Source organism: Anticarsia gemmatalis, chromosome 8 (assembly GCF_050436995.1).
Source record: "Anticarsia gemmatalis isolate Benzon Research Colony breed Stoneville strain chromosome 8, ilAntGemm2 primary, whole genome shotgun sequence".
Classification (NCBI taxonomy): Eukaryota; Metazoa; Arthropoda; class Insecta; order Lepidoptera; family Erebidae; genus Anticarsia; species Anticarsia gemmatalis.
Window position 1 is genome coordinate 13,256,915 of NC_134752.1, and position 12,985 is coordinate 13,269,899.

The window sequence follows — 12,985 nt, forward strand, 5'->3', positions numbered from 1 at the left end:
ATTTAAGTCTCATTCAAATTAGAAATTTGACTTTCCATCAGATTGCCGTTATGAGTTTGTGTACTAGGTTTTACCTACAGTATTTATTAGCTAAAGTGTTTTATAATAACAGCAAAATGAGCGTATAGCCATCAAGCAAACAGAGTTTGATATTTAAAATATACTGCCAAAATAGTTCTTACGATACCCGCTGGCAGCACTTAATTACTATTATTATTAAACAATTTAAAATATTAAGTTATTTAACAATTTAAAATGTGTTGGAATAATAGTTCCTACGGCCCCAGTAGAGACATTGATGCGAATTTCATACAAAATTTGTCGATAGCTAACCGGTTGTGGATAGTCGATTATAGTACGAAATACGTAGAAATTAGTTTAAAAGTATGTTCTATACACGCTGTATTTTTCGATAGCCAGCTCGTTGTCGATAATAAATAACGTTAAAAAATCATCTTGTTGTTTCATAGCTCTCACTACTGCCCTAGGTTTATCAGCATCGGGTCGAATAAGCGGTTATTGACAAACTGCACGAGTGATACAGCGCACTACCTAATACGATATACGTCACTGTATTTACAATGATATTTAACGTTTCAACTCTTAATATACTTTCTGATTTGATAGTATGATGATATGATTTGTTTCTATATTGAAGTAGTTTTTGCTCGCGGTTTTGTTCGTGTCAAACGCTTTCTTAAATTAGCGATTTGCTGATCTGAACCGTTATTATAGATGCGAAGGTTTGTCTGTATGTTTTACTTTAACGGCTAAATTGGTAAACTGATTTAACATTAAGATAGTTTTAGGCTTTGAATTAAAAATATTTTTTTTAAACACTCTCCTATTAGGCACTAAACATGATAATATTGTACTTGAGCAGCATCGCGTAGGTTAGTCAATTAGTCTCATACAAACAGTTTTGGGGTATTGTTTGATAACATCATGAATTTTAACAGTACGACCTTTTCATGTCACGTTGTCAAATAAATAGGATATTAGTAGACATTTACTTCGAATTCTATTCCCTCGAGGTCTAAACTCCACAAACCCCTTTCTTCCATATTTCATAAACTTGACCTTCCCAAACGATACCATTTATTCCAACCAATTCTATTTCATAAATACAGTGAACGAGTAACACGTACAAAATACAAATACAATATTCATCTGGTAAATATATAAATATTATAAATGGCTACCAATTTGTTCTCATACAAATATCTTGGGTTCATTCTGAATTGTAATCAATTTTCTCGTAACCTTTTGCTTCAAGTTATTAGGTGAGGTCCAACGTGTAAGGTCTGTTTCATACAAACACACTTATAATCTGGTATTTATTTTATGTTGACGTTGTGGCAAGCTTATTTAGTTCGCGACCACGCCCAGTGCAACTTGTGATGAAACGTCAAGAAAAATCAAGGTTTGAATGCAATTTTTACAATTTATTTCGTCGCTTCTATCTAATGAGCAGCATGCTAAATACAGGACACATTGATAGCATTGTCAAATATACAGAAATATCTGTAATTATTGATCAATTCCGAAATCTAATCTGAAACCTGAAATAGTTTTCTAACATGCCCGACAGATGGCAGTATGCATGCAAAGCGAATACGAAAATTTTATCCCTTTTTGTTACACCTAACTCTTAAAAACGCATGTTTCATCTATAAAAAAGGCGCTAATTCAACCCAGAAGGAGGAATTACTTGTGCCTTTATAACACCACAAGACGTTAATGTGAATAATCCTTTACACATTGTCCGTCAAACTTCACCGAGTTTACCCGAAGTATGCCGAACATTCCCGACTAACGGTCCGTAGATAAAACGTGATTCCAAGTATTTGTCACTTCGGCTAGTTATTTCTTAGATGTGGTTAGAGTAGTTTAGACTTGCCAAGTATTGAGCTTTGAATGTTTTGTGCTAATTGGAGTTTGCAGTTAGATATTGAATAAAGTTCTGTGTGAACTGTTTACTGTTTAGGAAATGATTGAGGAAGGTGTTAGGCTGTCAGTCATGTCTAAAGTTATATTTGAATCTGTATATAACTATATTTTTTTTAGTTTTATTTGAAACGACTTGATGCGTAAGTAAAAGACTTCCGCATTTCGAGCTGACTTGTTTAGAAAACTCCGAAACCGTAAATATTTGACAAAATCCCGATTTTATATCAAGGTGAGTACTGTATACACATTACTGTTCAGAATTGAGATAACTGATGGCCGATTGCATTACGATTGAGAGAGACAAAAGTATAATTAAGTAAACTAAATATCTTCCAAGAATAAATCATTGAACCGATTTAGATGATATTTGGCTAGCTAGTAAGTATTTACCCCAAGAAAGAATGTTGCTTGTAATACAAGGAAGCGTACTTAACTATAAGTTGAAGCTTTTAGGAACCTTGACAAAATCATAGCCATGCTTTACGTGTTGCATTAGGGGCCAAAGGATATTCAAACATTCATCAACAATTAGACCAATATATCCCAAATATAATCTAGAGAACTAGGTTAATAGTCGGTAGTGACGTCACTCGTGACGTAATAAATGAACTAATCTATCTCCGAAGCAACTCGCCCGTACGTCAGGCCGTCCGTCACACCGACGCGTTTAGTACAAAAGCCAGTGAAATTGCTGACGTTAATCTTGTTAAGGCTATTGAAGTTGACTGTGTGAATGAGGCTAGACGTTGGGTAAAGATGTTGGTTAGGTTGGTCAGAATAGGTCAAAAAATAATAAACGTAAATTCTTTTCTGAGATTTTCTGTTTAAAAATTCTCAGAGATTGCCCGGAGTTGGGAAGTTGAGGTCTTAGACCTCCGTGCCTCAGAAAGCACGTAAAGCCATCGGTCCTGCGCTTGACCTCTCTTGTCGTGTCGGTTGTGCCGTCCCACCAGACTATGAGAGTAAAGGAACAAAGAGTGTACCTGTGTATTGTGCACACACTTGGCCACTATAAACAAAGTCCTGCACAGTTGGCTGGTTCTATTATATAGGGATGCATGAACTCGATCGAATTGTATCAGGTAAGGTTTGTCATTCTTTGAAATAAATTTGGTTGGACTGGCTTGGAAACAATTCTGCAGATAATATTTTGGGAAATAACATAGACTACTATTTACAACAAATATACTGCAGTTTTGTACGTTTTCCTTTTTATTGTAATACTAGCTGACCCGTGCGGCTCTGCTCGCGTGAATTTCGTACTGTTGCTTATTCGTTTGAGCACGCGAATTGCGAAGCACTACACACCTTCACATAAAAATGCTAACAACTCTTTTGTCATCTAATGGTTATTTACGAAAGGGACCCGAAGGGCACACAATGTGACACAGGCTCAGGCGCGCCTGATTTCCTGTGGTTACCTTCTTTTCCGCTCTCGTCTGTATCCGTACCAGTTTACAGTGTAAAATATAATACTTTATTATACACTGACCATTGCTTACCCGTCTGGATTCAGAATATTATTATAGGTACAAACAGACCTATCTGCGCCGGAGCTCTTCACACGCGTAATAATGTAGGTATACTTGCGATGATACGTCCGAAACCGCGTAACCCGTTATTATTTTTTATATATCATCCGTTGTTTATTTTTTAAAACTTACGACATAGTCTGTTTCATAGCTATCCAATTTATCACCTTGATGCAACCAATTAATTTGGTTACGTGTTACAAACTACAACGCCATCTGTTAGTTGCGGCGAACAACGACAACAAACGAAATTACTCGATTTGCCATCTAGGATATCCCGATCGCACCGGAACCACGTAAACCAACATTTTTGAGTAATATATCATACAACATTTATGTTTGAAAATCTTATAAATGTATAGCCTGTTTCAAAGGTATTTTTTTAACAATAAAGCAATCAAAATAAATTAATTAGGAAAAGCATGCTGTGTTGCGGACTATATCGCCATCTATTGGTTGGTGCGAACAGCAGGTATCGATACGGCAGGCACCGCGTTAACTATATGTGAATGTCGTGAAATGGCTTGCAACGCCATCTATGGTCTCTTTAGGGAAACGCAGGTTCAAACGAATTCTACGTATTTTTTTCAATTTTCTAAAAATCTATGAAATTTTATGCGATAAAAAGTATCCCAGTACTTGCTCCACTACTTATTCTATGCATATACCAAATTTCAGTGCATTCTATCCGGTAGTTTTTACGTGATAGCGTAACATACAGACAGGAAAAAACCTGACCTTGAACTCTCTACTGATTTATTATAAGTATAAGATAAGATAAGGATATCTATCACAAGCATTTTCATCAAGATCACTCTTTATACGAAACTTTATCTGTCATAATATTATAGAAATACATTTTTGCAATAACATTGTCTGTAATACGGCATATAATTTTAATACTTAGTACAATAACTTCCGAGACCCTTGTCCTTCACCCTTTAATGTAGTTAAAATCTACCCTCCGAGCATATTTCAATGTCGCACTTACCCGTTTCAGTCTCACCTAATTCATATTACTGTTACAACCTTTTTGTCATAAATCTCTTCGCCGCTTGCATATTAATTGTAGGTTTTCAAGGGCGCCAGTTTTATAGAGGCTTTAGAGCAGACTTAGGCTTTGAAAAGATTTTGAAATGTAATTTATAAATTTGTTGGAAAAAAAAATTAGTAATATTTTGTAGAGTTGTTGAATTATGTCGATAGTCAGAATGATATTAATAGAAAAGGCAATTAAAAGTGCGTGTTAAGAATTTCCAGGTTCGTTTCCCTGGTTGGGTTCAGATTTATGAGCTTGTTCTTCTGTTAGGATTTATTCTTTGCATTTGAAGGTTTTTTGTTTGTTGAAAAGCCTCGTAATCTATTATAAATGTCATTTAACAAAGTAATTAATTGTAACCAGCTTTTGTTATCTTCCTTTAAGTTTCGAAATAAAAATCATGGTTAATATCTTACACTCCAAAGCAAATGAAACGGGAACGGAATCAGTCATATATTAGCCCATAACAGTATTGTTTTACTTCGGTGTAAACGCGGTTAGTATGGCATACCAAGAGGTTAGTCGTATGCATTTAAAATTAGCTCAATCTGCCGCCGGTCGCGTTGATTAACGTTCACTAAACTATGTAGGCCTCACTTGTGGGGATTCAACTGTTTTTGATTTGTGTGCTCATTTCAGGAAATGCCTATTTATAATAGCGAATTGAATAAGCGAATTACTGGTCGGAGCTTGCTGCCAATAGGGTAATCTGGAAGTAAGGAGGGAGGGGGGTTGCCCAGCAATGGGACACTCAAACGGAATAAAAAAAAATATAAAAACGCATTTTACCTTGGAATGCAATGGTTACAGGCTGGCTGAGATTTTATGATATTTTTTGTTAAAGTTGATTGTATAGTCTTTTATTGTCTTTGATTTAAATTGCCGTGTAGTTGAGGAACGTGTGGTTAGGCATTAAATCCCTGGCATGTTGTAATATAAACTTTAGGATTTTATAAAAACAAAAAAAAGTTTAACATTAACAATTTTTCAATTTAAATCTCTTTATACAGGCATTATTTGCTAAAAGGCTCAAATTAGTTTTTTGCCCGACCGAAGATTCGAACTCGAGACCACTACGCGGCAGTCAAATACATTTCAAATGCGCCACAGAGGCAGTTAATAAAGATTATAATCGTATATCAAATAGCCCTTTACTCAAAATCACAGTGACTGTAATGAAATTGCATTGTCGAAACATTCCGGCATCGATGCGAATGAGTGAATGAGTGACTGACTGAATGACTGAATGAGTGAATGAGTGAACTTCATTACGTGCCGTTTCTAATCTCGTTTGTTCATTATCCTGTGCTGTGGGTGTGTGTGTCAGTTTTCATTATAGGCTTAGAGTATTCGTCATTGTATTTATGTGGTGAATTGTAAAATGATGATTTGATTACGAATTGAAGTATTGAGCTTGACATATTGTTAGGGCTTTTTGTTTTAGGTGATTTACCTTCTCAAGAAAATATATTTTTTACATAACTAAATACTTAGTTATGAGTAGACTTGCAAGTAACATGATTAATATGTACTTTCGTTTACAAAAGTAGAAGGTGTTATTGGTTTGCTTTCTCTTCCTATAATACTGGTGAAAGATCTCCATAGAAGTGAAGGACTTTGTTTATAGTGACTAAGTGAAGGGCGGCTTTACATTGTCGCCGAGGCACGACCTTTCTAACTTTGGGCTAGGCTTATTTTTTGACTAAGAACTCAAAAAAAATTTTTTGGCCCAACTCAGGATTCCAACCCGAGACCTGTTGCCAGCAGCGGCTCGGTATTTAACCCATCTAGGCAGTACCAGTCCTTCAGCAACCAATTAAACAAAACTAATTAAAACCATTACTGAACCCCACAACAGTATCTATTGAGGCCCTCAGAATTTGTCAGCCCTCAGTACTGTGGTTCAATGGGCAAGTTATTAGCTACACACTGAGTGAATAGATCGATCAGCACTTGACTATGCAGTGGCCGGTGATTGATGAGCGAATATTGAATGGGGCTAAGTCCACCGTTTGATGGGGAACGTACAGATTTGAGATTTTGGAATACTTTCTTGTAACTTCTGTTGCCCTGGTAGGAGTAAGTAAAAACTTGTTTGATTTTTTGTAAATTTCCGTTTATAAATATTATTTAGGTATATTTTACCTTTGGATTTCATTCATACTAACACTAAATTATATAAATGTCTTAGCAATTTGAAAATAAAATAAATTCTTGAAACTAGTAGTGTACTTTTTTGTTAAGCGTAATCTGTGTTTATTAATAACTCGCATATGACTGTACTGTACCCGAAGATGCTGGATACAGGTTCACAAAATATTCCTTGCTTTAATATTTTTTTATCGATATTTACTCTGCCTTCGTGGCACAGTGGTTAAAATCGCCACGCTGCTACCTTTGCGTTTTAGGTCGTGAGTTCGATTTCAATTGAGTGAGAACAATTATTTGATCCACAAATAATAATTTCGGGTCTGGATTTACTTGTTGCGTCCGTTGTTTTATATCTTTGTAAAAGTCCCAGCTACACAAGTGCAATTCTTAGTGACAAAAAAATCATAGCCGATAGATAGATTGTCGGCCCTGAAATGTGAGATCACATGATCAGCAGTTACATACACTACCAAAGAGGCATTTGATTTACGATAAACAAAGACAATATGCAATAACTCAAAACCAAATTACGACGTACCCACCAATCACTATAGACAGTATAATTACTTCCACAATATAATATTACTATGAATGATCATGATCTCTTGTTACACTATAAGCCATAACTACAGTAGATTACTGTGATAGTATAGGCATTGTGGGGACACAAAGCAGAGATGACGTGGCAGATAAATTATTATTATATTACGGCCAGTTTCAGTCTATGAGTAAGTGTAAGATAGCGTATCTGCTAGATAAAGTTAAAGCAAATGTATGAGAACTACTGTCAGAATTCAAATTGATAAACTAACCAATAGTTAGTAATGACAGCAAATGAAAAAACTTTTTATCTATTTTTACAGAAGATTTACAGACCAATAATAATAATATAGTCTAATAACAATAGATCAATTGCTAATTATAAGTCTATTCTACCTGATACACTAGCCAAGACTTATTCAGAAGGGACTATTAAGGCTAAACTGTAAACCTATATGTATCTGATATCTCCATGTTATCATGATCCGGGCGTAAGCATAGTCGTCAGTAACGAGGTTTAGGTTCGATTTCCGGGACAGGCAAGTTGGTAGACTTTTCTAAGTAAATACTTCTAAGAATATTTTAATAGGTAGTCCTTTGGTAGCAGGTAGGACTTTGGTCAGGTGCCCCGTTTATGACAATAGGTTCACCGTCTATTAGACGGAACTAAAATTGTTCATATTAAAACGTGGGTGTATTTCATACACATCCACTCACACCTTCAGTATCTGTACTGTATGTAAAAAACATGTTCCAAACAACTTAGTTCTTAACTTGTTACTTGTTCATTGACAAACGGTAAAACTTATCTCATCTCCCACGCGTGAACTTAACTATAACTTAACTTTGAATGCTAGATCATAATAGTTTTAAAAGGTCAGATTTCAGCGCTTAACTCAGACTTAAGTTTAACTCGATAACGGTATTAACGATATAAATAGACTTTAAAGGGCAATGCAAAATGATACACGTGTTAGACGTATACTCGTAATTCTGTTTTATTAGAACCCTTGCCTCTAAGCATTGTCTATAACAACTATCAGTAATATTATACATATAATACTACAACATAGTAATCACATAGCTCTAATCGTTGTCATAGAAACATTTCTTGAGCGTGGAGTTCTTATCCAAACAAAACCAAACCTAGATAGATGTTGCATGTCCTCATACTCAACCATTACAAAGTACGACAACCAAAAGTTTCTAATTGAAATAATAATATCAGCATTCCCTCCTCGTTCCTGCCATAATTCCTTAAGTAAAGGTATTTAAATAAAACATCACAGAGCTCAGGTTAGGAGCATGTGGGCTGACAGTCATACATTATCACACATTCGAGCTTAAAGCTACGTGCTCTGAGTATAACACGAACCACCTTCAGTAACGACGTGAAGGAAAAATGATGCGTTAAGCGAGATACATGTGTCTATGAATAATTTAACAGACGTCTTTTGCTGCTTCTAAGTGGGCCTTCCACCCTATAATACGACGACTACATCGCCATCTTTCATATACATTACTGGTTAGGTATGATGAAATATGTTTGAGCTTTGAATGCGTGCAGCAATGTATTCGAAATTAAAAAAGTTATTAGTAGGGTAGTTGTCCCAAATATTGACCAGTACAAACGAGTCAACAGGAAAATTTTTTTTTATGATTTAACTTAGTTTGGTCTAGTGGCGCTCGCCGGAACGCAAATCGTGTAAATAAAAACGCTTCTTTAATATTTTCGTGTGAAATGAGGCGAGTAACGGCTTTTATTGCGCTCTGAAAAAGTTTTTACGATGTTCTTAAGGCAATTCGCAGGTGAACTAAAAGCGAGTGTTGTGTTATAAAATAATATCGCAGATTTTAATGACACTTGCCTTAGTTTTTCATATCTTGATATAAGTTTAAGTGTTTCTCATGTTATTATTTTATGATTGCCATAAATATAGTTTTTAGGGAAATATATTAAATGTTTTTATGACAACTTTAGAAATGGCTTGTAGAAATTAGTCTGCGTTTTGCTAGCAATGTGGCACCGTGCGCAATTATAAAAAAAACAATATTATTGCAAAGTCTATTGCCATAAAAAATTGTAATACTTAAGTAGTTTGACTTAATTTCTTAAAACAAAATTTAAATACGTTTCAATTGCCGTAACACTGGTACTATTTAATATCTTCTTAAATCTTCACCTATTTTAAAGACAAGAAGTAAAACAGGTTTGTTTCCGACAGTAGTTCCTAGACATTACTAGCGAGAGCTGTAAGCCGTGGAAGCCGGAACTAGGTACTATAATACCTGGTATGTACACTGACTATAAACCACTTAGATGTACACTTAAAGATTTCTCCGGGGAACGCTTGCAGCATCCGCTTGGAAATTATACTTAATTAGGTTATTAGTTTATAGAAGAAATATGATATTTTTTGTTACGACATTTATTATATAATTGAATACTGAAATTAACGCGAGCGTTGGTTATAAATAAGGGACATTTTATAAGCAGAGGAGTACGAAAAATTCTGACCTACTAATATTATAAAAGAGAAAGTTTGTGACGGACATATTTAATATGAGTATGTTTATTGTTAATATAAAAAAAACAAAACATGATATAGTCACAGACCCTACAGCTCAATATGTAACACTAGCTGACCCGCGCAACTTCGCTTGCGTCACGTAAGAGACGGTCATAATTTTCCCCGTTTTTGTAACATTTTTCGTTACTACTCCGCTCCTTACTGTCGTAGCGTGATGATATATAGCCTATAGCCTTCCTCGATAAATGGGCTATCTAACAGTGAAAGAATTTTTCAAATCGGACCAGTAGTTCCTGAGATTAGCGCGTTCAAACAAACAAACAAACAAACAAACTCTTCAGCTTTATAATATTAATTAGTAATTAGTAATTAGTAATTAGTAATTAGTATTAGTATTAGTATAGATTACTTTATTACAATCTCTTTTTTTTCAGGTACTGTCGTGGACCTAACAGTTTTTGTCACAACTTATTGGTAAGTGATGTTTTATGAACAATAAATTATTATAATTTAACTAACATAAAAAATTAGAGATAATAATTACAGTAAGTACTTACTATAATATTGTTGTGTGTCTGTTATCACGATGAACTGATTCGTAACGGAAATTGATTTTATGTGCCTTTTGTAGTGCACTTATTAGTATTCTATACAATTAAATTATATCTGTGAGCATCTATGAAGATAAACGGTAACACAAGATCTAATAAAGAAGGACAGAAGGTTCAATTTTCGGGTTAAGAAAGTAAAGTTCCCCTAGCTTTTAAGATATTTCCCATAGCAGCCACAAATTAATTACGTGCTCGGTATGTCACAATAATAAGCTAGTTCTCCATTGCACAGGACTAACATAGTAAATGGCATACGTAACATTGCTGTGCCTACAAGTAAAATATGACAGAAGCATTAAATACTAACTAACTTATGTGGTCCCTTTTGCGTATCAAGTTTTGCCCCCCTTTTACCCTCTTAGGAGTTTATTTTGAAAGCCCTAACTTTATACAATGGTATATTTTATAAAAATCGTATGAGCGATTTAGTAGTAAAAGTTTAAATATGATAGAATAGTATTAAGTAATTACTAACCGCGGTATACATTTTGTATTCACAGTTATTATATGTTAGTTACATGATTGTGCGTTAACCGAGATTATCGGCATCCATTATGGATATGAGAGTGAAAAGATAATTGGTCCATGATACAGCTTTTATAGAACAATGTGTTCGTGTTTTACTGGACAATATTTATATTTTGGTATTGTCACTTTATATAGGAGACAATGGTTTTCAATTACTTAAATCATTTACCGCTTCCTTTCTGTAAAAACATAGTTTCTTAGTACTAGCACGGAGTTTGGTTATGTGCCCGATAAATTACAATAAGCTTGCACACCAAAATCAAAATCAAAATCAAATCATTTATTAATTTAGGTCAAATATTGACACTTATGATAGTCGTTACAATTACTGAATCTACCACTAGCTCGGAAAGGGGGTAGAGCCTTATGAGAAGAGCTAGCGAGAAACTCACGGCCACTCTTTTCAATCGCCAAAAAGTTTTACAATGTGGTTGATACAATAATTGATCATGCGAGGAGCTGCCAACAATCAGCGATATAGACTAAACGTCAATTAAGTTAAATGAACATAGCTAGGTTATTTATTAGTCTCTGATCATACCGTATGTTGGGAGCACCTACTAGCATGTGATAATAAGAATATGGGCAGCAAGTGAGCACTCTGGTTGTGAACATTATAAAAGAAAAAAGTGACAGTTTTATGAATAACATCAAATTGTACGTAACATCACCTATTTGCATCATTAATTGCCCATATTTTACAATATTTAGACCTACTGCTACTGAGTTTATACAATTTATAGCAAAGTTCCCTAATTTCAAAGAATCCTAATCAAGCGAGCGACTAATCCCAAGAGCTATTGTCGTTTAGATACTCATCAATTCTGTAATAAGCTTTCCTAACGAGATGTTCCTTAACAGCAACTTTGAATTTTGGCACCAACACCAACAAGTTTTGGACGTATTCTATACACCTTTGCCAACTCCTTTTGGTATAATAGGGGTGATTATCTAAATACATGTATTTTTCTTCTTAAAAGATATAAGACTACGACTTGTACAATATTGCTATATAGCTAACTTCCAGTTTTAGTAACATGTGCATTATGCTGCAAGCCCTACTGAATGTCATAGCCCAGCTAAAACTACTTACTAAATGCAATTTAAAGGCCCTTGATATTTAATACACTTTGGATATTCTACTTCTGCATACAGCTTTTAAACTTTCACACAAGCAAAGTCACAGGCATGAACAAGTGTACAAAGAACAATGTACATGACGCCAACACACCGTCAAATAGTTGTTCAAGTTTTGTGAAGTCTCAAAAGAGACTTGATGCACAAGCCTACTCAACTTCGACTTACCGAAGTATCTTACAAGAATTTTACGCGGTCCCTTTACTGAAAAGTTTGGGTGTTAGTGATAGCGGCGAGGGTAGCGCAGCGGGTAGCGTAGCGGGTAGCGTACATTTGTACAGCTTGTTGTCAACCTAGTATCAAAGTTGTTTAAGCTACCCGGCGGTCGTTTATATGGTTTAACTTCTGTTTTTCTCGTGACTTTTAACGTGCTCCCCAAAAATCACACTTAACTTAGGTACAGGTAATTAACGCGCTCGAACTTAATTTGAGTAAATTTTATGCTAATTAACAAACTAACAAAAATGTTTAGTTTAAAGCTATACTTGTGACTTACTCCACAAACCAAAGTTAATAATCTTATCCACAAAATCATCATCACATGTCATGTAACATCTGTAGCACTATTTATTCATAATTAAAAAACTGAATTATTCACTACGGGCAAACAATTCGATAACGTTAACAGTATTTTTCGAGCCATAACCACCAAACCATATTAAAAAATCGCTTGCCGCTCCGCTAGCAATCAGACCTGACCCTGTCAGTAAGAGGGTACTGAAATATGTGCAGTAAAGCCCTTACTTTACGGCTGAGACATCGCAAGCAGATTGCAAGAACACTAATTTTTATGTTCGGTGGTCGAGGGACACGTAAAAACTGACGACATTTTAATAACTTTGTTTACTTCTTGCGGTAAAGTCTCCGTGTTAAGTGCTTCATTTTGGATGAAAAACATGTTTTAATGAGACAGGGTTTGAGATTTTGAACTGTAACATCAGTAGCGCGATTCTATACAGTCGGTAC

General features: G+C 35.0%; 1 long non-coding RNA gene across 1 annotated transcript in view; it reads left to right on the plus strand.

Annotated features, from left to right (window-relative positions):
* Positions 1–10,200, plus strand: part of LOC142974582 (uncharacterized) — an 84,183-nt gene extending 73,983 nt beyond the window's left edge. Inside the window, exon 3 of the long non-coding RNA XR_012959574.1 lies at positions 10,178–10,200. This is a non-coding gene — a long non-coding RNA (uncharacterized LOC142974582). The remainder of the gene's footprint in view (positions 1–10,177) is intronic.
* The last annotated feature ends 2,785 nt before the right edge of the window (positions 10,201–12,985 follow it).